We start from the raw sequence: 25,080 nt of genomic DNA, 5'->3' as shown, positions 1-25,080 counted from the left end.
AAGCATGCTCTCCTTCAAAGTTTTAGTGTCTTATCAGGAGTGGTACACACGTCCAGACTGGCTGCCGACACATCCGTTCATCCATCCATTTTCTGAGCCGCTTTTCCTTACAAGGGTCGCAGGTGTGCTGGAGCTACTAAAATATTTTTGTATTGCTTTGCTTGTGACATTCACACAACTCGAGAAAACTCTATGCTCAATAATTTAAAGGCCACCATTTGAATATAACTAAGTAACAAAATTGACGAGCGCTGTAATTTTATTTATTAAGTCTTAGAGATCATTTTTACTTAAATAAAAATTAGGTTTGGTTTTATGGAAGCTGTTACCCAATGTCACCACATTTTTGTTGCTCTCCCAGATGTGCCTTGGTGAAAATACTGGTCAGAAAATATTTACATTTTTTTTTTTTTTTTAAATCAGCGATGCAAGTAAGATGTTCTAGATGATTTTTTTTCACTGATTCAAAATTGCCCTTGTTTTTCTCTAATGCATCAGGTTTTCATAACAATAAATATAGTGTGATAAGCTCATATGTAATATAGCAGTATATTTAATAAGATTTATCAATTAAGACTTATGGATTTTATTTTCCAGAAATGTCATAGCTTATAAATTGGAATGCATGGTAAAAATTTGTATTGCACAAGATATTATAGATCATACTTAAAAGCCACATATTTCAAAAACCTGACGCTCTAGAAATAAAATAAAGATTCTCTTTAAGTCAGCGTCAAAATAACTTTGGGGACACATAAATCCATCACTGATTAAATTTAGCTTTTGAGCAGTGTTATCATAGCTTGCTAAAACAAAAACCTTATGTAAATAGGCTGTCTGCATCACTTTTACACACATTGCCGCATCATGCTGCAATCTGAGTGCCTCACGAGTTACACATCCACCAACATTATGCACAGTGGCTATGTGAAATCTAAGTAAACCAGACCCACAGCGTCATAATTATCTTTGTCTCACAGAACTACACAATGAGGTGTAATCCTGAGTCCTTTCCTTTCTACTGGCAAGACATGTTGTGGGAAATCAAAGCCCACTATTATCTCTGCTGCTTTGTCAGAATGGGATTGACGGGTGTCACCTTCTCTTTGGTACAGCGGGGTGTGAGTATACATTACCCGTGAGCTCTGAGCTTGCTGCAGGCACTGACTGCCGTTTGTCTCCTCAGAGGCTCTCTGTCCTGTTTCATGTATGTCACACACTTACATGCACGAATGAAGGCATCGTATCACGCACCCTGTGAACTGCCTTGTTCACCATCATGTGCAGGATACACACAGAAGGGGAACATATATAGATTGACATGTTGGCTCTTGTTTAATATGCAATGTTTCCTTCTGTTTTCTTTCAAACAACATTCCTTCGATTCCATTACAGTACAGATCACATCAGACATGGGTAAAGTATAGTCCACAGGCTCCATCCACAGTCTCTGACCAGCCCAGTAAAAATAAATCATATAAATATAAGGTGCTTTAATTGTAAAAGCAGTGTTTTTGTTTTAATACGCATGGGTTTAGATGGGACAAGTCAGCAAGAGCTATGACTTGTGTCTTCAGTGCTGCCAACTTTGCACTTACATTTCCGCTATATATAACAACTTTTTTGACACCTCTAGCATCTAGTTTTCAAAACATTAACTCTGGTCGTAATGTTGGGAACACTTTTATTTTCTGCATAGAGAAGGCTAGCAGAATTTGTATAGTTGCCATTTTTTCTGACACATGACAGAGAGTCATTTCTCCAGCTAATCTCAGTATGCAGTTTATATTATGGGGAATGTGATGCGACATATACTCTGGGCCAAGGGGGGAGTGACTGCTCTCTCTGACTCACTGTTAGTCAAGCCATCAGGCGATCACTCCTCAAACAGAGAATCAATACTTAGATTTTTTCTTTCTTTTTTATGAACCATGGTGAACTATGGTGACACACAGCTTTTCTCAGAAATCACTGGATGCTATGGTAACCCAGGAGCAGCGTCCCAGCAGTGCAACAGATTTACATGGAAATGAATAGAGCCATTAAATTGACGGTCAGGCTAGTCGAAGGAATACAAATATTTTTTTTAGTTTTTAACATGATGAAATTACACCATGGAAATGATGTACAGAGATAGAAGTCAAAAGGCCAGTAATGTAATGACACATCAAAGTTTCAGAACCGTTGAAATGACGGCCCTGGCAGTTGTTGTGCTGAAGCCAGATGGTGTTATTCAGAATTTTAAAAACGTTTCTACGTGTATTTACATGGACTTTAAAAACCAGAATACTGCCAATTTTTTTGACCTAGTGCGTTACATTTTAAAAGTGTTATTGAGTGCATGTAAAGGTGGTGGTGCACACTTGTCAATGCATTGCAATGTAACTTTATTATTTAGCTGAATCTGGTACTCATTTCATAACACAATGCTGCTTATTTTTTCTATTTTCCTAAATGGTAAACAGAGTAATTTATTGAATGCCAGAGAAACACCTCCGTATCCTTTGTGTGGTTCATGTAAGGCAAGAAACTTCACAAACTGGCAGACCAACCTTGGGCCGAAACACAGATGGGAAAAAACATCTCCCAATTTTCCTCAACCAAAAGTTGGCAATTATCGGTTATTTGTTCGAATAATATGCATTTCAACAGTTTCACCAGCTACAATTAGGAGCCACACTGGACTATAAACCGCAGGTGTTTTAAGGTTTAATTTCCATATATAAGAAAATATGTACAAATCATACAATATCATAAAAATTGTGATAAACCGCACTGGACTGTAAGCCGCAGGGTTCAAAGCTTGTGCAAAAAGTAGCAACTTATAGTCTGGAAAATACGGTGATTTGAAAACCTTTACTATTAAGCAACCGGCGTTATTTTACAATACCTCTAGAAATCCTAAGTCTGAAGAAGATGTGCAAAAATGTTGAAATCCAGACTGGCTTTGTTGAATCAATTAGTTGTCGAGTAATCGATTAAATAAATAAAGAAACCGTTTGATTCATGTCACGCTTTTCTATATACTAAGCGCTCACAGTAGATGCATTCGTCCTACCCATTCACACTCTGGTAGTGGTAAAATACATAAGTAGCCACAGCTTTCCTGAGGAAGGCTGACAAAAGCCTGGCTCTCAGTGTGCGCCTCCGGTCCTCCGACCACCACTAAACTTTGGCACCCAAGCACACACCAGTGTTGGTTGCACTGGAGGCAAGGTGTGTCTTGCCCAAGGACACAACGACACATGACTCAGACAGAGCGGAATACGATTTGCCAAACCTCCAGTTACCAAATGACCCGCTGAGTCACAGCCGCCAGTTATTTTAGGCATGACCAATCAACACATACTTAATGCAACTGTTAAATTAGTGTTGAATTAGTCCAAGAGTTGGATTCAGCATACATGGATTAGTCATGCCTAAGAATGACATAAGGCATAACTATGACATGATAGAAATTGCAACGGAGCCAACCCAATATCCCACACAGCAAAATAGTGATCTAATCAACCAAAGGCCATATCCTACAGTGCGCGTTTTTGTATCGCGCTTCGATACATATGCAGACAGTACTATATCTCATAGCTTTATCCACACAAGTCTTACTGAAACAAGACAATTTCATGTGTTTCAAGCATTGAATTAATATGGAACATGGTTGAGGTTACCATGCTTGCTCTCAACAACCGTTCCAGTTTTTCATGTGTCCCCTTTGGAAAATTAATTGGCCACCCTTGGGTTACATGCTCTCTCTCACCTCATTCTCACTTATGTTGCACTCTCCCCCATCTTATGTTCTGTACAGCCTCTATTGTGTCCTCCAAGGCCTCTGCATTTAGAGACGTAAGCCTGCTGGTCGGGGTTATTCCCTCTAATTCTAGCCCACAGTGGGGTGCCCATTATGGGGCTTGATTCTTGGTTTTGATGTCAAAACCTAGAGGTTGTTTCCTAGAGCCAAGCTCACTTCAAACAAGACGCATGGGTTTTCTGGAGGGCGAGTCAGCGTGTGGTACCTTAGAACAACACCAGACTAGAGACTTGAACAGAACCATTTCAGAGTGGTGCAGTTACTGTTCATAGTCCCAAAAATGCCTGAAAGTTGAAATAATTAGCTCTTTTACAGTGGATTCTACTTCTGAATAATACTTCTTCAAAACCTGATTACGTCTCCCTAATCACTTTTCAATATGCACATGTAGCATGGGAATTCTGATGGTTCCCCGAGTACACATACAATATGCAACTACTTACTGTAAGTGCTTCACTGACTGCATTGCTGTTTGTGCTTTTTGTGGAGACGTCATGAACGAATTGCAATGCATACCGACTGAGGTGGTGTGCAGTACGTGTCCGGAAATCTGCACCATAAGATCACGGGGGTTCACGCTGAAGAGTTGAGTTCACGTGCTAACAACCTTATATCTCGAGAGCTATTTGTAAACAATAGCCACTCTTGCATTTCATTCACATTGATACGTTTATTGGACATTCATTTATCGGAATTTGGCTCTTCTACCATTTAAACGTTTTGTGTTTAAATGGTTTTATTTTTTCATGTTTAAATTATTCCCTGCACATTTTGTCTTTTAAATGTCCGACTCATGTCAAGCTATGTAGTTAGCTGAAATGTGAGGTTTGTATGTTATAGGTAATATCTTTTCATAAAAAAAAGTTCGGTAAAAACGGTTTTATTACATTTATTTATTTATAGATTTATCTCGTATGCTGAAACCCGATTTCCTGCCTGTCTGGTCTAATTTCTTCAACTTCATGAAAATACACCACGCTGCATCCGCAAATAATAGAAACCTGACTGAAACTTTACGGACCTCCGCATGCGGTGAATTGACACACAGACTCCAATGCTTCCTTTACCTTGCGGCGTTCTTACGGAGGCCGCAACGCATTACCGTTTCATTTTTCCACTCATAGTTACAAGTGTATCTACAGTGTCATGCTTTATAGTCCATTTCATCAGTGAGCTGCTACTAGGGAAGTGATCTTATTCCATGCTGGACAATATGTAATATTCATGAATTTAAATGATTAATGAATCCCAAGCTCCTGTATTAACCACAGAGCAGTCATATTTGTTTAGCAATAAAATATTATGGTATTGATGGACTAATGTTACATTTTACAAGAGAAAAACAAGGGAACCATGCAGTTTTAACATTTGAAGTGCATCTCAAGAGAGTCCACTAATGGACCTGAACTCTATGAGTATATGAATGTCATTTCAGTTCTAATTTACATTAAATCTATAATTCATCTTTGTGTAATGAACTCCTCTGCGGTCATTTTTAAATAACTACACAAAGTGGACTGCATGCATCACATTACAGCACTGCCCGTCCACCACTATCCCCCCGTTCATTTTTACCCAGTGTTAACCCTTTGTCTCCATAAACACTCATGCATACACATTCTCTTGACAAATTCATGAGACTCAGGAATCAATCACTGCACAGTTGCAACAATATTGGTCCCTTCACAGACTTGATCCACTCTTGTCCATCCAGAAAAATGAAAGACAACTGTGCTGCTTTAGTAAATCTGCTTAGAGGCGTGATCAAGGATGACATACAGAAGTTTAAATAGATTTGCATGGCAAATCAAATCAGGCTTGAAGTCCATATGAGGGTCAAGCAGCAATGAGGCAAACAGTGTGGTAGAGATAGCCATGTGCAAAGACCATGAGACCCGTAATTTATACATTTCCTATCTCCAGATAACTTCTTGAAATTCTAATGTCGGGCAGGCAAAATCAAATAGGAGAGGCGGGGAATGAAGAGGAGGACAGGAGACGCAGAACAATGGAGTTTCACATTGCTAAATAAATGAGAAGAATATGCAGGGCAAAGTAGAGCCACAATTATTAGCTCCTCTGAAAAATGCTTTACAGCTGCAGGATTTTGGACACATTTTCACAATGGTGAGAAGGTCTTATTTTCATAGCATCTTTGAGACCCTGAGAAAGGGAGCTGCCTTATTTGTTAGCTCTGGCCTTTGCACATTTCAGTGAAGCTTGTTTGCACACGCTAATCCTGCTCTCTAAACAGACCACAGGAACGACAAAGAAAAACACTGAGAAATCCACTTGCCCTCAAGCAAGACTTTACCTCTCTGCCTCAGATGCGTAAAAATAACGTTGTGAAGTGCCCAATTGCTCACCTCAGTCAAGCGACTTTCCTAAAGCCCTGAAAGTAGCTGCGAGTAAGCCATTTCTGAAAACGTATATATAAGTAAAACAAATTGAAAAAATTGGTTGCTGATGGTGTAGTGGTGCACACGCCTGCGTGTAGGCAGTGTAGAACTGATTCCCACTCAGTGACAGTGTGTATGTGGGCGTGGCTAGTTGTTCATTTCTATACGTGCCCTGCGAATGGCTGGTAACCAGTTCAGCTTGTCCTCTGCCTTTCGCCCGATGTAAGTTGGGCTTGGACCCGTTTTGAGTGTTAAAAAGTACAACACTAAATGGTGTACTAATTTAACACTACACACTAATGTAGAGTAAAATCACACAAAAAACACTGACCAGTTATTGAATAGTTTAAAATTTTAACTACCACCAGAGTTGTTTTAACTCACACTTAAATAACACTTTTAAAAGTGTTGTTTTATCTATATTTAGTGTGGCCCAATATAGACACTTTTGAAGCATTACATTCAACTCCATAGGTGTTGAAATAACATTGCTGATTTTGCTGTGAAGATACTACGTTTGCAAAATGGAAAATGTCTTCGCAATTTCTTTCATTAAAGGCAATCTATCATATTTGCAATTCACACATTATTTTTTTTCTTTTTGTTTCCGAGGCTCAAATGCTGAAAATAATCAAATGATACTTCTGGAGGAAGAGAAAATGAAAGGAATTGAAGTATGGCAAGATTGCTAAGTGAGGCATGAAGTGATGGGCTTTTAATTGATGAATACAAGCTAGCTATCAATGGGCCACAGTCCTCCCATCATGTTCTTGCACTTTCATAGTTGATCAAGCCTGAAATCTCTCGCTGATAATGCAAAGTTTACCAGTCACACACAAGCCAGGACCTGACACAACACCACACCACTTGCATCCTTGATCACATGCAACTGTGCGTTTCCAGTGATGGAAATTGGAAACATACAAGCTTGAGACCCCAGAACATCAACAATGAAGCATTCACATAATCTAAAATAGCATCCTACTGTCACTCTTCATGCGAGCATTACATTAAAACATATAGTACGTAACGCTCAAGTGTTTGCAAACATAATAAATTCAATCAACTGTTTCTAATATGTTCAGAGCATGATAAATAAGAACTGGTATGATACTAGTCGATTCAATGATTTATTGGAATTTTTGACTAGACATTATGTCATCGGCAGCATGATGCAACATGTATCTCTCATAATCGAAAGATTTGGATCTCAAATCATCAAGGTTACATGCTTGCTCTTGATGCTTGAGTGAGTTTTCTCTTGGTACTGTATTGTTTATTTTTAAATAATGTGTATAGGAATCCCCTGTAGATTTGTGGTTCACTATTGATAAATTTGCCTCATTGTGATTATTCTGGCAAGAAGAGTTAAGTAAGATAAAGCTGTGAATGGAGGTTACAGCGAGCTTTTGCAACATTCAGTTACTGTGCATTTTTATTTTTTAAACAGCTCATCTGTAAGCAATTTTTCTTTTAGGGTACAGCTTTAAAATAAAAATTGTAACTGCCTATAGATGTTTGAGAAATTTAAAGGATTGACACTTGCGAGCTAGGAACACATTGAAATTACATTATTTAATTGCATTTTTTTTCTTCCTTTCGATCATGTGAAAGTAATTGACAGTAATATGTAAAGTAACAACTCTGTTACAGGTAACTAAAAAAATGTTTAGTCTTAAATTGGATAGGGGGTGGGATTAAATAAATCCTACTTCTTCCCACTCTTTTTCAGACAAGTAAATTCTGCCCATTATGTACAGTATATTGTATTTTGTTTGTACCTAGCATTTATACAAAGTTATAATTTGCATGACTTTCACCCTATTTTTGTTTTTTATTTTATCTTTCTTCATTTGATTGATATATGTATAATGTACATGTTCCAAACAAACTCATTCATTCATGTCAGAAGATGGTGGCAAAGCAGTAATTACTGCACATGAAAATTACACATTAGAGGTGCACCAATCACAGTTCTCCTGGCCAATCCCTGATATTCAAAGAGGAGGTCAACCCCCAAGTTTTCTTTGCAATACTATGTTCTATGCAGCTCAACTAGTTCTGACTAATGTTTTGTTTGTGAAATATGTATTAAACGGGCAAAATCCACCTGTTTTTATCCATCTCAGACCATTGTCCCACTTGCTGTCAACCAATGGTCTACTCAGAGCCTCCTCATTATCATTAAAATCTTATTGTTCAAGGCGTCCGTCAGGACATCATAATTTTCAAAAATGAAATGCAGCATGCATGCAACAATGTAAAGACAACTAGTCTGGTCATGGGAAAATATGGTGCAGTAATGACATTATCAAGAACCAACCATCATTCCAAACTTGATAAAGATAAGAAGGAAACTGGTCAGGGAGGCTGCCAAGATGCTAACAGCAACACTGAAGGAGCTGCAGAAAATACTGGCAAGTAGTGACTGTTAAATACATGTGACAAAAATCTCGCATTTTCATCATGTTTCTGGGCTGTAGAGGAGGGTGGCATGACAGAAGCCGCAGTTCACAAAGAAAAGCTTCCAAGCCCAGTTACATTTTGTAAAAACACACTAGAAATCTCCAAAAAGGCATGACTCGATTTGACTTTGACTTGGTATTCATGAGGTTTAATAAGTCTGCAATCATGATGATGTGTTCATATTTCTCAACAAAAACAACTCAGCTGTTGGGGCTTTAATTAGTTTTATGTGTCATGGACATATATAATTGGAAGAGGTTTCCTTTGTATTAAGGTTACATTCAGCTGTCTTCTAATATGCTAGTTTGCCACTGCGATTTTTTTTCTGTTTATGTGTAATGTTTTTTTTTTCTCTTATTTTTGCCACATTTATTGAAATAAAATTTCAGAGAGCATTTAAAGTGTTTTTGATATATTTTCAAAATTAATTATTTTTCCCTTTAGCGGATCAAAACAAATGTGGTGAAACAAGTCAAAGTTCACTGGAAAAGAAAATTCTGATCTTACATTAAAACTAAAACAGTGACACTGCCAACTAATGTCTTGTGCAAACTACAACATGACTCCTCAAAGTATAAAATGTCATTTGTTTAGCCCGAGAAGTTCAGGACAAAAACGTTTGCGGATGATTTGTGCTGCAAACTAAGAAAGCAACCTAGTTCATCGACTGCTTCTGAAGCATAGGGGTCAAACCACTGATCAACACAGCGAGTCTGAAAAGTGCGGCAACATCCAAAAGTAGCTGTGCTTGAATGATCTTTCAACGCGGCTTTCCGTGTGAACGTCCCCATCCACCTGTTTTTTTAAGAGCCACCTTTCTACTTTAAATAAAAGGTCGGATGAGATATAGACACCAAGGTTTGTTACGTGATACTCACTTTGACTTTCTAAGTGATTTTAAGTCATCTGCCAAGCCCCAAAAAGGTGAACAAAAACAATTGAGACTATGCAAAGAAAAACATGCAGCGTGCTGTTTTTCCTTGCAGAGCCACAGGGGAATTTGACCATAAAGACACAGACTGACACACACAGTGTTAGAGACACCCCCCAAAACCACTTAATCAATATTCCTGACAAGGCAAAGCCTTATTCAACACAATTGATATTCCTCCTCTTTCGCAAGATAAATACATGTCACTGTCCTCCTCGCAGGCCTAAAAGGCTGTTCACACTAACCCGGTTTGCAAATAAAGCTTTCCAAAAAGACTGACAAGCGCCTAAGCTCTCTGCATCAGCCACTGCTTGCTAAAAATCCTCTTTCAATAATGCATTTGGCTGCTAAAACCTCTACTTCTCCAAGATAAGCAAAGTAGTGGCATTACAGAAGCAGAATTAATTGATAAATCAATGCCAGAAATTGGATTCAGTTGTTAGCAAGTAAGACAGAACTTCCTGCATAGCTCCTTAATTAAGTGCTTGATTATGGAGAAATAAGTGCGCTGGAGAGGAGTTGCTGAAGAGATCTAGTATGACTATTAAGCAGCAGAAGAGATTAATTTCCGAATGCTAACGGGAATAGTCTTCCAACATTGCTTTACATCGTGAGGTTTGCCATCTAAAAAATGGAAAAATATGATCCAGGAGAAAGATTTTTCCTGACATCCTTAATCTGATTCTGAAATGGCTTACTGCTCCCCGTAGATTCTTATTCCTGAACTGTATAGCTGTTTCCATGGACAGGCAGAATGCGGCAGCCTTGAACAGGAACAAAGAGCGGAGCACGTTCCCAATGGCGAGAAGACTCATTCAGGTACACGCTGCTGCTCTGGTTCTTGTGGGTGATATAACAGAAACACATATCAGGGTTAGGATGGAATTTTTTGGGCCACATTAAAATGCTTTACTTTTAAGTCAACTTTTTTCTAACTTTAACCTCGAAAAATAAAGTGTATCCTATTTACTTTCCATCTATTTTCTTTCCATGTTAAAATTATACAAGACAAAATTACGCTCCTAGAATAGTTCTCATATTTCTGCTCAACAAATGAACCCATTGTTCTTACTACTTGGTACATTTTTCATACAAAACCCATAACTATTTTTCGAGACACATTGTGTCGGAATAACACTCAGTCAATTCTGTAAAATGTGTAATTTCAGAAGCTAAGGCTGGCGTTAGTTGAAAAATGATTGCACGATCCAGCCACAATTTTCTTGGAGTATATTCTGGTTATTTCATTTGCTCAAATAACTTTTCTTTGTACACTTTGCCTTTTTTAGCAGAGCGCTTCTCCCGTTGGGAGTCAATTTGGCCAATGATTCACATCCTAGAAAAAAATATCAAAGAATTCACCATGGAGCAAGACTCGTACTGAAATTAATCTCCGCAACAAAAAATAACCGCATGCTGAATGAACCTGATTGTACTTCATGTATGTATACATAAAGGCCTCCAACAGAGAAGCATCAAGCACCGTTTTGGCACGATTCATCTTTTCCATGAGTGAATAATTCATGATAATCCAGCAAAAATAAAGCCGTGAATATTACTACTGATATACACATGAGGCTATTTACCAATTCAGCAGCAAATATATGAACTCGTTTAGAAGAGGGAATGTACAGCATAGAATCACAGTTTAATATTGCAAAGACGCAACAACCAAGTATGTAGTTTGCCCAAGTAAATCATTTCATAGTCCTGAAGCAAATTACACATATGAATTAATCATATTAATAAATTAAGTACCAAGTTGCCAAATTTGATGGATGATCTGTCCCTTAATTGTTTAAAAAAAAAGGAGTGACCATCTTGCTTTCGGTTCAATCATGGTTGAAATTGACTTTCTTTTTCAAGGTTAATTTTGATACGAGCAAGATTTAAATGGGAAGTTTTTTTTGGACTGAAGCCTACCTTCCTCGATAATGTGTATTAAACGGAAGGCGAATCCCCCGTCTCTCCGCAAAGGCTGTCTGGAACACATTCAATTTTGTCCTTTGTATCAACAAGACAAATATAATGGATTTTGACTTAATTGTTTTGACAGCAATGCCAAGATTTGCAGGCCGAGGTGAAGGACAATTTACGTGGCAATAAATCTGTGAAGAAACAAACATTGATTTTCCTTCTTCTAAAATTGTCCACTGACTTGATTAATAAAAATTTCACAGTGAGGAATGTGTCCCTGTAGGTGGACATTGTTTGCGTAACGTTTGCGCGTGTGTGTGTGTGTGCGTGTGTGTGTGTGTGTGTGTGTTTTGGCGGATGACAGCGTAGCAGCATTAGAGTGTGTGAGGTTAGCGGCAATTTCTGCTTAACACGCATGCTACACTCCAAAACAAAACAATATGCCTTGAATAACACAATCTTTACATTACCTTGAGAGACCAATTAAATAGAAAAGCTCACAATATGTCACAATCCACTAGAGACAAATTAAGCACTCAGAAATGACCGCAGCCTCTTTCTGACAGCTTTTCTGTCTCAGCCCTCCAGCTAGCCACGCTCCTTTTGCACTCCACTTCACATGCTAAAAGACACACACACCACACTCCTCTTGACAAATTAAGCTCATTTTTTTAAAAAAAAGGTGGAGTGGCTTGACCAGTAAGCTCTGGTGCTTCTGTCTTGAGAACCAGAGAAGTGGGGGTGTTGAAGGTACATGAGTATGAAGGAAGGCTGAAATTGCATTTTCACGATACAATTCTCATATAACGCTTTGCGTCTTGTTAAAGCACATATAGTCACTGACATTTGCCCATAGCTCAATGGAGGAATACAAGAAGGAATAAAGAGCTGGAGATGCCAGTTGAGACAAAGCCAAACACTTAAAAGAAGATTGCCTCCGGCATACACGCTACAACTCGGCCTGTATGTGTACGTGTGTGTGTGCCTGCATCTGTGCGTGTGTGAATTTATCCGCACTAACAAGAAGCAAAGATGAATGTGGTTTTGATACTTTTTTCTCTTAATTTAGTTTCAGCATAAAATAATATGTATTGTGAATCCAATAAACCATTCTGCAATTTAACCTAATTTTAAAATATAAAATGTTAGGGGCAGAATGTAGTGTGTTATGTTTTGCTGCACGAGCAGAGAACACTAAATGTCTTGCAATGAGTACAATTCAAATAAAATATTGACTCTTATTTTGCCAACCCTTCGCAATGATTGTTTTAGAGACTGCATGGGTATTTGACCAGTTAAATTAGAAGAAATTTCAGCTTCTAGGTTATGAACATACAATGTTAAATATCTCAATAAAACATTTTAAAGAGTGCAATTATTGTCTTTGGGTTTCAGTCTTGTGCTTTTTTTTTTTTTTATCACAGCGTTGGAATTTTTTTTTTTTCTGGAGGAGTCAACAGTTGCCACTGGATTGGAAGTAATCTTAATGAGCACTGCAGAATTTGTTTTATAATTTCTACTGATGATGGAGCGGCATTACTTTTCAGCGAGAAGATACCTTTTTGTTGAAGTGTGTGTGTTTTGTGCATCAAGTTCTGGTCTTAGCATCTCATTGCTTGACTGGCAAGGGTTCTTTTACTTTAAAATGATCACCAGAGTGGTGAACATTTTAGCTTTACGGGCAATTACTTTCTTATCATATATGATGGGCATGTAGAGAGAGAAGTGGGTGGTAAAATGTCACACTGGGCTTCAAATTGCTTCTTATTGCAGCAGTGAGTGGAGTGCTCTGAGCAGTACGAGGTGTGTTATGTTATGAACATCCCCCTGTGCCTCTCACATTGTCCTCTCACTAATTCATGACCTCAAATTTATTAAGGAAAAGTCGTTTGGCAGCAACATTGTGGGGCAGAGAGAAACGTCTGAGCAATTCCACAAGAGAGGGGAGCATTACAGTGCCATGGGCAACAGCATTCCTGGAATGAAAATTTATTAATAATGCAGGTCTGGATAACAAAAAAGGACACCCCCCACCCTCCTCTACTCGCACCCTCTTGCTGTTTGGTACAGGGCCGCGCTACGTGAAGACAATGCAGTTTCACTCAAACCTCAGGCGCATCATACGTGTGATGACTTTTAGAGTCTTCTTCACATGGGACAATGGAAAATGGTGACAGGCAGAACTTAACGTTGCACGGTAATTATGAAGGCACTCGAGAACGGCATGAGTTTGCATGCTGCTTCAAATTTCCACAGCGCCATATGTGCGAACCCTCCTGCAATAGGACTGAAAATTAAAAAACGAAAGAGCAACAGCTGAACGAGATCATTAGTATCGCCGCACGGCTGGCCTCAAACTGCTGCTCAGGAGTCAACTGGCTCAAGTTGGTATGATTGAAAGTGAAATGCGGAATGTTGGACGGATTGATTAGCCATGTTGGATGACTGACAGAAATGCCAATGCCTTATCAGTGGTATGAGCAGGGTGTGTAATTGGTAATGTGACATTTCAATTCAAAGACCCGCCATAATGGGTGTGGCATTCAAGATATGCTGTTAATCTCCAGTAATAGGGCATGAACTAAAAAGCGTCCGTATGTAGGAGATAACAATTTAAGGCACCCACACTGTGTGAGCGTGTGTGTGTGTTTGTGCGTGTTTGTGTGCGTGCGTGCGTGTGCATGTGCGCGCACGCACGCGCCTGCGTGTGTATGTGTGAATTCCAGGTTGTGTGTGGGAGTGTGTGAGAAAGGGTTTGCAGCTTCTGTATGAGTATCGTCGCTAACCCCCATGCACAGATGCTCTGTTAAAAAAGAAAGGAAAAAAAGAGCCAAGACAGACGGTCTTATTTCACTATCAAAAGGGCACATGCCGAGAAAATAAATAAATAAAGAAAGAACAGTAGTTACCTTTCCATGAATGACTTCTTGTAGAACAGTGTCACACATACCCGTGCTTAGTTTTAAAACACACACATATTTGTACGTTATACTATTTTCTGCCTGAATTGTAATGGTTGCTGGATGAATAGCACATTGTGACGAATCGGAATATATATATTTTTTTATTTGTTTTGTGTGTATGTGTGTGTATATACACGTGTGTAGGTATATATATATATATATATATATATATATATATATATATATATATATATATATATATATATATATACACACACACACACACACACACACACACACACACACACACACACACACACACACACACACACATGAACATACACGCTCTATACGTGCGTGCGTAAATATACACTGTACTTGGGTGTGTGCGTGCGTACGTGTGTGTGCGCGCGTGCGTGCGCGCGTGCTTATTATTTGTATAAACTGCCTTTAGTTGGTTACTGAAAGCAATTATAGTGTGAAGAAAAGAGAAGGTATAATTTAAATTTATCCGAGCATATCCATACTGGTGAAACATTTTGACAGCTTCATAATAATTATGATTTATCCAACTGTAATTTTGCTGCCCTTAGTTACTCACCCTAATTCATTTTAAAGTCATCCAATGTGGAAAAAAATAAATATCCAGCTCAATAATAAAATCCGGTGTGGGATTCGCACAGCCTTCTATATTCAAAATGTTACTGATTTAGAGGAGCCTCCTAAACATTGTTCATTCTACTTTGCTTGCTGGATCTGTGCCATTTGTCAATGTCCTTTAGTCTAACACTTTTGCATTGTATAAAATCAGTTGAATACGTACTTTTTTTTTTCTTTTCAATTTTCGGAACAGATACGGCTCCGGTCGGAGAGACCTAAACCCTGTGGACCTCATGTGGCCCTGTTTGCATCATTAGGCTACCTTGGTGCTGATCCTGATGGAGTGACACTCACCAGCTCAAGGCTGCGAGCGGACCGAAGCCAGCGTGGCACTTGCCAAGCATAAAGTTGACTAATTGTCACCAGTTTATCTCAAAGGCGTGCTTCCTGTGTGTACATTATACACGGAGAGGTGCTTAGAGCATTAGCACGCGCCCATGTAGCCTGACAGCGTCCCTTGCACAAACTGCACACTACAGCACGCAGACTATGAACAGCTGATGATCATTTCCTGTGAACTCATGTTGTCCCAGCATCCGAGCCGAGCCGCCTTCAGCCATGCAACAGTGCTGACAAGCGGTCAGTCACACGCCGTGCGTGAGTCCACCACAGGCCAGAACGGGACGCTTACCTTCCCGACGTGCAGCAGCCATTCCTTTTCGGTCCAAATCCACGCTTATGATCCAAATGCGGAGCAATCCCCCGGCAGAATCGGAACCCCGTGACGTTGCGCCTCTGCCAAACGTGACTGAGACACCTCGCTGCGCTCCTCGGAGTCTGCCGGCGTGGCTTTGACGTTGATGCTGCTCCAGACAAGCGGAGAGGAAGGGAGTCTAGGAGAGCCAGGCAGAGCAGTGCGGTGACAGGAGAGAGCTCGGCAAGCTGATATTAGCTGCACTTGAACCCGACGAGACTCGCTGGTGTTGCTGATGCTGCCGAGGCTCCTTGCCGATATAACAGTATCCGTGGATCATACCACCGCACCGCGGATAAGGGGGTGTGGCACAGACCGCTTTAGCATGATGCCGTATGTCCTATTACTCCCAGAAATAGGGCTCACTTTGGAGGCACGGTGACTTGACACAGGCATAACACCCTCAAAATTGTTTTTTATATTCCCTTGACACAAAGTAAATAAGGCTCAACGTTGCACTTTGGGGGCACGATGACTTGACACGGGCATAACACCCTCAAAATTGTTGTTTTTATATTCCCTTGACACATTTTTGACCCATAAACGGATGCAAACTTCATTCGCTAACAAGTCCAATAATCAGCCCTATGGGGTACATTAGTGTCAATTATACAAAAATGAGCTCCCCTGTATCTGACACTACCTCATTAGTAAGCGGATTTATTATGGCCATGCACAGCCACAATTTTTCAGTGATCGCAAGTCGCTTCCACATAGCAAAATGTACCGGGACTCGACATTATTGCAGTTTTGCAAAGATCATAAATTGAACTTGACATAGTTGAAGGCCCCAAAGATATCTTTTCCTTTGCTAAATTAAGTGCTTAATGACTCTGACCTATGTTCTCCATATGTGATGCTTTCATGTGGGTATTTAAAGCGAACAGAGGCGTCGGCAAACGACTCGTGAATGACAGGTGTCCTAATGATGCAGTTTATTGTTTCCCCTAAGCCCAGCACGCAAGGGGCTACAAACAACCATTCTGACAGCTGCTTCCATCTATCTGTCTTTCAGCCTGTCTCACCATATCCCCAACACACCACAGCAGCATGCATCTTTTATCAAGATTGGCTCTGGCACTTTCCTGCAATTTCATCACTGATTCTGAAAAATTGAGGATACATTCTGGTGCTTTCTTGCAAAGCGCTAAATTGAGCACACGGACCAGGTTAGAGCAGGTTGTGTTTGAAAATACAGTAAAAATTGGTTCTTGTTACATTATATCAAGTGTGGGTCATCCATAGGTTGTCAATATGGGGCTTCCTGGCCCTTTTACAGCTGAGACTGTAAACAATGGTGGAAGATTTTGATCACAAGCCCAAAGACCTTGAGCATTTCTGCGCTTGTCCTAATGGCACCAACGTTACACCTCAACAGGTAAGCGAACAATGTTTGAAAGAACTCAGACCCTTGCAGCTGACACATCTGACTGAGGCATCTCCTTAACAACTAACTCATTGCTGAGATTTGAAAAGTCACAATGTTGAAACGTGATTCGCCCTTCTCAAGCCACTGTTTCACTCACGACACCCAGTAGATCGGGAAAAAGAAGTGGACAGGCCTTGTTTTGAAGGAAACAGTATCCTCCTCGTCTATTTTATTCCAAAAAGCATTTAAGTTAGTTATGAAAGTTGTGGTTTATGGCCATAGGGTTTGGAAACAACAGCTGGTGTCAACATATACTGGCTTTTATGTCAAGAAAAAGTTGATATTTTAGTGTAATTAGACGCCCACTCTGGATGATGTGAAGCCCTGCTTCTGCTACATTTTATAGACATAATGCTAGTTGTATTATAGCAAATGCCATCAGATTATACTGTAAATTGTATTGGATTGTATAAAATCATAAAGGACTTCATCTTATGAGGGATAAAATGTCTGTGGAAACAAATAGGAGTGGGCAATCTCCATAAGACCATGTTTGCTGAGCCAATTATCCCTGCCCTATTTGGATGACACGGAAGCACAGCTGAGCGGGATGTGGCGCACAGAGGTGGATTTAGAGCTCCTACTCTATGAAAGCGATTTGAGGGTGAAAAGAAAGCTACTGTTGCTGTTGTGAATGCTAAAATGGAGAGTCTAGTGAGAATAAGTTTGATGGGAAGTTGTCCACGCCTGTCCTCTCTGATACACCCTCACCACATACTAAACATCTTAAGGCGTGTGGCGCATCTGTGGAAGCATTAACCAAAAATTATTCATACTCTGATCAAGACTTGTGTGATTTTGTTTTTCTTCTTCTTAAGATTAAGTACCTGTAGGCTATCTTTCAGCGGGAATTGACTCGAAGAAATGGCAAACACATTTAATATTGATTATTCTGACGAATATAAAATGTATTTATCGCAACTTGTACATTTTACAAACATCAATATAAATTTGTTTATCGAATAAATACATTTCAAGGGATGAAGGAGAGAAAGAAAGAGGAAGGAAAGAAGGAAGGAATGAAGGAACGAACAAAGGAACGAAGGAACAAAAGAGCCCCAGATGCGGTTTAGGGAAAAGATTCCCAGCTGTGCCTAATGCCCCGGTGCAAAATGGCCACTGCACTGGGGGTGTGACTATCCTTGTTCAATATGTCTGCTATACTGGGAAGGTTCAGGTGCGAGAATCTGGTGTGCACATAATAACCCCGGTTGTCACACTGAGGAGGCCTGGGGTTGAGAATCCAGGGTGCATATAGTGTCCCAGTCTAATATGGCTGGCCCACTGGAGAATCCTGGGGATGAGAACGAGTGGCATACCTCATGATTTGGCCAACATGGGTGCCTCATTGGGTAAACTAATACACAAGCCACTGAACAGTTGCAATGATTTGTATCTGTAAAATAGGTACAAGTTACAGAAGAACAAAAACAATATCATAATCTAATAATAAAAAACGGTGGGTATTTCAAAAGGGAACGGCTTAAATTGATCAAAAATGTAGAAATTATTGAAGGAAAACATAACATTTTTTAATTAAGTTAGGTAATTTAATTAAGTTAAGTAATTTTTTTTGTGGGTTTTATTTGTGGGCATTTCAACGGTGAAAAGTTTGTATTTTTGGATTATGAGAATTTTTGGTATCAGTAGGGATATGATAAATAGTTTCGGATGGAAGGGTTTGAATTAGTCAAAAAAAATGTAGAAACTAAGGGAGAACATCCCCAACCCCCCAACGACCAACAGACTGAGAACGCTTCTTTCCGAGCGCCATCACCACCCTGAACTCATGACACTATCCCTTCATACAAGCAATTAATCATCCTGTGAAGGTATGGTATCTCGACATTGTGCAATACATTTCATACATTGTCAATGCAATTAACGATAATGTGAAGGATGGTATTTCAACACCTTGTGCTATACATTCTATGTGTACGTGACGGCAATAAAGGTATCCTCTCCTCTCCTCTCCTCTCCTCTCCTCTCCTCTCCTCTCCTCTCCTCTCCTCTCCTCTCCTCTCCTCTCCTCTCCTACCCTACCCTACCCTACCCTACCCTACCCTACCCTTCCCTTCCCTTCCCTTCCCTTCCCTTCCCTTCCCTTCCCTTCCCTTCCCTTACCCTACCCTACCCTACCCTACCCTACCCTTCCCTTCTCTTCCCTTCCCTTCCCTTCCCTTCCCTTCCCTACCCTATCCTATCCTCGCTACCGGTTATGAGTCAATTTGAAAGACCTTCACTGATTTCAACAATACTAGCAAAATTGGATTCAGGGTTTGAAACTAAGCTCTAGAACAAATCTATTTCACCTGCAGGAATAGAAATTACTCAGCACCCCCCCCCCCCACACACACACACACACACACACACCCACACTCTCCTTCTAGCTATAACACCTTCCCTTAATGGGAAGTCTTTGCATTGAGGGGAAACGTCCATTGATCCAGAAAAATGTTAGTCAGTTCAGAATTCACTGATGATGAATGAGAGGGCCTGACCTACAGTAATTCATATCAAAGGCATTTGATGGAGGTGAGGTCAAATCGGTTCCAATCTTGAGCTAAAATCTTGTCTTGATATTTTTTTTTATATTTGGTGTTTGCTGCGTGCTGCTTAATATCAGATTAAGTATGCCATGCTACATCAACTCACAGCTTGAGGCCCTTTAAATGTTCATTATTTAGTTGTGTGGATGCAAACAGTTTTTCTTCCCTGAACTCCTAGTCCCTTGTAGGCTGTAACGCATTGGCCATTGATCAGTGCTAGAGCACAGGGTGATTGTGGCTTGCTTTATTAGATACTAACAATTATCCTTTCAGTAATTTGCAACAATTCCCTCTTGTTAAACTCTGCTTTATTTCTGGTTTGGTCTCCCACCACCTTCACTCTGTTGTTTTGAAAAGCCTCCTTTTATTATTACACATTTATATTCTATTCTTCTCCCTTCTGTTGCCTCCTCATTGGCCAATCATTGAGGCTACAGTATTGGTATCTGTATCGGATCTAAGAAAGTGGTATCTTCCCATCCCTAATCCTAATGCGAATATCATGTGAACTGATTTCAAAGTGTTGACATTCTTCTTCAAGATCTTCTCTCATAATTAGTCATTTCCCTGAAAGGCCATGACATTCATAAATTCAACAATCCACATGTATAAACTGTACCAAGTTTGAAAGAAAGCAATATTTTAGCTAGCACTGCTGTGACATTCAATAGCTTGTGATGTGTGACTGCAGATTAAAGCTAAAGAGAACGCAATAAGCTGCAGATGAGGACATCATCACACCAAAGGCAAGTTCCAAGGGTGCCGTTCTGCAGTTATTGATTTATAAGGCATATCTTTATCCTTACAGTATGCATGAAAGTGAAGGCAACATCAAGGGAATCAAGTCCAGTGATGGAATCGAAGCTTTGTTTTTGACACATGCGCGCACACGCTTTGGTCCCAAAATCAGGGCTTTCTACTTCGGACCCCAAAAATCTGGGGGCTATTTCCATACAGATCAAAGCGTACATGTGCGTATGTTTTTTTTTTTTTTTGGGGTGGGGGGCTTTTGTATAAAGTGCCTGTGGTGTTGAGTGCTTTTGAGCAGCAAAAAGCCCTCAGAGAGCGCATGCCACCCTAAAGCTTGGGCACTTTTACTTTTATCATGGTACACTTTCTTGCTCTTGCTGCCCTGCTTACCTGTGACAGGAGCGCTTTTCAAACATACCTCATTGCATTTCAAACGCTACCAAGTCCCACTCCTATCACCAACACACCCAAGCTTATACGCGCAGCTGTCAGCTGCCCAAATACTGTATATCCCCTAGCCTTCACTCCCACTCCTTCCAAAACCGACTCCTTCACAACTTTGAATAGTTAAGAATATGTTTTATACATTCCACAGCTGCCCACGCACTGGCATAGCCCATAAAAAAATAGTGAACCTCTTCTTAGCTAACATCATACTGCACGTGTGTCACATTTTCATCCGTTTATATATGTAGTCAACCTCTGCACGTTGGTACTTCTCTTTCACACTTAATGAAGAATTGAAGTAATGAACAATTATAACATCTCATCCGTTGTTTTATAATGTCTTTGGCGAACATATGCAAATATAAAACTCGGTAAAAGTAAGGCATGCCAAAGGCCATGGTGGCTGCAGTATCCTACTCTTGAGTGAATTAATCACATGGTACGCCTACACACCTAAGCATTTGTCAGAGAAAGAGAGGACACAGTGAATGAATTTGCATTTGTTTGAAGATGTATTATTAATTCATGCCAATGAGACTTTGCATAAGGGAGCATGGGTGAAGTTTGAAAGGAGTAAAAAGCCCCAGTAAGCACAGCGACTGTTTGATCTTGTTTTGGGCTCATGCTCCTACTCCGCTTGAGAAAACTATATCGGTGTCCAAGCATCTTTAACTGTAGATGTCCCATATTGGCCCAGCCCATGACAGCAACAGCTCATCGAGTGTAGGCCTATCTTATTTTATCAGCATGTGTTGAGCTAAATAACAAGCTATTCTTAGTGGGCGTCCAGTGGCTGCTGTTCACGTTTACAAACAGACAGTCCAAAAGGTCAAACACTGATAATGAGCAGAATGAAAGAGCTATTCCTAATGAGACGTGAATGTAAAATTTGAACGGGAAATTAGGCTTCTGTGTGCAAGCAAGCGACTCTCAATGTACATCTGAAAATTCATTCCAGCAGTACTACTTAGCTCATGTGTTATCCATGTGTGTGAATGTGTGTGTGTGTGTGTGTGTGTGTGTGTGTGTGTGTGTGTGTGTGTGTGTGTGTGTATGTGCGTGTGTTCGTTGTGTTTGTGCAAAACGTTATTCTATGTCACATTAAAGTTAATTGTTGACATCTGCAATGTGAGTGTGCGGTGCTGTTTTTAGAATCGAAGTAATCCGTTATTTATCAAACTGCACAAGGTTTTAACCTCTTTCATGTTGGCACAGGCTTAACTCACAGTAAAACATGATGAACAAACGCTCTTGCCAGTATAGTAGTGATACTGATCTTGAGTTCTAATCCTTAAGAAAAACTTTAATGACATATCAAGCTGAGGAAATATAAGAATTTTCCGATTCACACTTTTTACTTAAGGATTATCATTGCAATTCAAGTTTTGGGTGGTAAATATCATTACTCTTACAGCTGTTTTAGGTCCTCTCGACATATAAATCAGAATGTGCTTGTGTGTGTTTGTGTGTGTGTGTGTGTGCATTCCTCACAGACAAAGTTTGGTCCATCTTGTATGTACTGTAGTTTGGCACGGCTATCGCTGTGTAGGGGAGTGGGGGACAAATGCAAATATAATGGTCCCTCATTATCAGTACCCGCACAAACACCAGCTTGCAGTATCTAAGCTCCTGATAGAAGAGAGCCATTTTATGCTCTGCATTGGAATCATAATGATAGAAGCACCAAGGGCTATTGCCAACTAGGAAGAAGGGTAATGAAGAAGATTACATCATTACTCGTGGGAAAAAAAAGTGCCCTTGGTGTGACCTGGGAACACACACAAACCAACAGTCCCAGCAATGATGTTGATTCAAATTGCTCTGGCAACAAATACTGTACATTCAAATTCCATTTGTCATCCAGTTTCAACATGATCTAATAAAACATACATTGCATACTAAACGAAGTAACCATTTTCAACAAGCTGGACTAAGCTTCACCACCAGTGACAGTAAGCATTTGCATCAGTTCAGTGTCCTTGAGCACTACGCTTAATCCCCACCTGCTTGAGGGACGCTGCTATTGTGCTAACCAGCGCTCTGCATGGGGGAAAGTGGAGCATAAATCTGGCCATCGGAAACCGCAGCTCCAATTTCATCTCGGAAAACCCTGATACCTCTGTCCATGGTGCTGAAATATTTCGATGAAAGTTCCCAGCTTTAGCAGTATGTCACTCCCATATGATTTCCCAGCTGGTTTTGATTATGCAATGTGGTTAAAAGGAAGGAGGGCTGACATTTCACACTCAAAGATGACCGCATGCATATGGAAATCACTCTTATCTCTGCATGTGTTGTTCATGGAAGCTATCATCTGACAATGCAATGGAAGGAAGGAGATGCTTATTGAAGAGGGGCTGTGGAGGAAAAATACATACATTTATTTTTCTATTGTTATATTTACAGGGTAACCAGTGCTTTACATTTTTATTTCTTTTTTTATTCTGGTATATATTATTAGTAAACTACCAAGCAGAACACAAACAAAAAAACCTGACAACCTTGGCCCGTTTGAGAAAAAATATCCATTCATCCATCCATTTTCTTTACCGCTTTGTCCCCACGGAGGTCGCAGGCGTGCTGGAGCCTATCCCAGCTGTCATCGGGCAGTAGGCGGTGTACACGCTGAACCAGTTGCCAGCCAATCGCAGGGCACACAGAGACAAACAACCATCCGCATTCTCATTTACACCGAGGGGCAATTTGGTGTGCTCAATCAGCCTACATTTTTCTGGAAAGTGGGAGGAAACCGGGGTGCCTGGAGAAAATCCATGCAGGCACGGGGAGAACATGCAAACTCACACAGGGAGGGCCGGGGGTGGAATCAAACCCGCACCCTCTGAACTGTGAGGCGGACGTGCTAACCAGTGTTCCACCGTGCCGCCTGAGAAAAAAAAATTACTCTAATATAATACAATATTAAAACAATACCTGTATTATACCATTTCTTTTGTTATAGTTTGGATTAATTTTTCAAACGTTACAACTGTATTCTTAAAACCTATTAAAATCTATTCTAATAATGTTGTGATTCATGAATGAACTCAACTTAATTATTTCTTAATTATTTGTATTTCATAATGTTTTTAGTATGGCCATAATACTCATTTAATTTCAATGTATATTGACGCTTGTGAGTTCTTTCAAGTAAAAAAGCCCATTATTTAATATCTATATTTATTCTTTCATCAGCCTACTAACAAGTGAAAGCCCAAATGTATGAGGAAAATGTCATGATTGTAACTGTTGCACGTTGTAGCTACATGTGGATTTCATCACAGATTTTTTTCTGACATGGCACAATTGCCACGAGCACAAGCACACATCTGCTACTGCAGATAACCGTGCTGGTGAAGAATAATCTTTTTATGAATGAACAGCACCCATAACCTAAATCATGTTTACTGTGTCAATACCGCAGCCCACACTCTTTAAATACAGCACATCTCTTGTTGGGTGTCAAAAACATTCATTACGCAAGGATATGTTTTGCCGCGTACCCTGTACAAAATACCACAAAAAAATTATTGATACATATGAATATTATAAGATCGTTTTCTGTTAGAAGGTGCTTTAATTCAACACAAGAGATATTATTGAGAATAAGTGTTGCTATTTGAAAGAGCATTTTAACCTGACTGGTTTGTAGATTTGTAGAGCATTCAAACAGTATTGAAACTCTGAAACAGTAACAAACTCTTAGACCTTTTCGTTGCTGTATTGTATTATTACTGTATGTTGTTGCAGGCCGCAGTGTAAGATTACTGCCGTGACTGCTCTCGGCTTGAAATCAGAGACTCATTTGAACCTATTCCTATTATTCAAAGGAAGGACAATAAGGAATAATCATTTCACGTCTGCATTTTCTTTTTAAATTATGCTCATAAATGTTGCAGTTATGATATTTTTATAGGTTTGAATAGCTCTATAACATTAAAATAGAGTATTATATAAAAAATTACAATTGCAAATACATTATCCATAATGATTTGTTGTTCTTTTTCTCCTTCTATAATCTTACCTCCGCAAGAATAAAGCAGTATTAGAATGCTTTAACCAAAACGGCATTCTACTAAGATTGGATGATGACAATATATTTTATCGCAAATATTTGATTCAGAAAAGAT

At 39.8% G+C, this 25,080-nt stretch overlaps 1 protein-coding gene across 2 annotated transcripts in view; it reads right to left on the bottom strand.

Moving 5' to 3' along the window:
- tenm1 (teneurin transmembrane protein 1) overlaps positions 1-16,046 on the bottom strand; it is a 176,278-nt gene extending 160,232 nt beyond the window's left edge. Inside the window, exons 1-2 of one of the 2 annotated variants that reach the window (XM_049744686.2) lie at positions 15,716-16,046; positions 10,303-10,444 (exon numbers count right to left, since the gene is read on the bottom strand). The gene's annotated coding sequence lies outside the window, so the exon portion shown is untranslated. The remainder of the gene's footprint in view (positions 1-10,302; positions 10,445-15,715) is intronic. The other variant, XM_049744678.2, reaches the window with a different exon arrangement.
- Between the last annotated feature and the right edge of the window lie 9,034 nt (positions 16,047-25,080).

The sequence above is a fragment of the Syngnathus scovelli genome, chromosome 1, assembly GCF_024217435.2.
Source record: "Syngnathus scovelli strain Florida chromosome 1, RoL_Ssco_1.2, whole genome shotgun sequence".
In the NCBI taxonomy this organism is placed as follows: domain Eukaryota; kingdom Metazoa; phylum Chordata; class Actinopteri; order Syngnathiformes; family Syngnathidae; genus Syngnathus; species Syngnathus scovelli.
The sequence above is the reverse complement of the archived record's forward strand: the minus strand, read 5'-3'. Positions and strand labels throughout refer to the sequence as shown.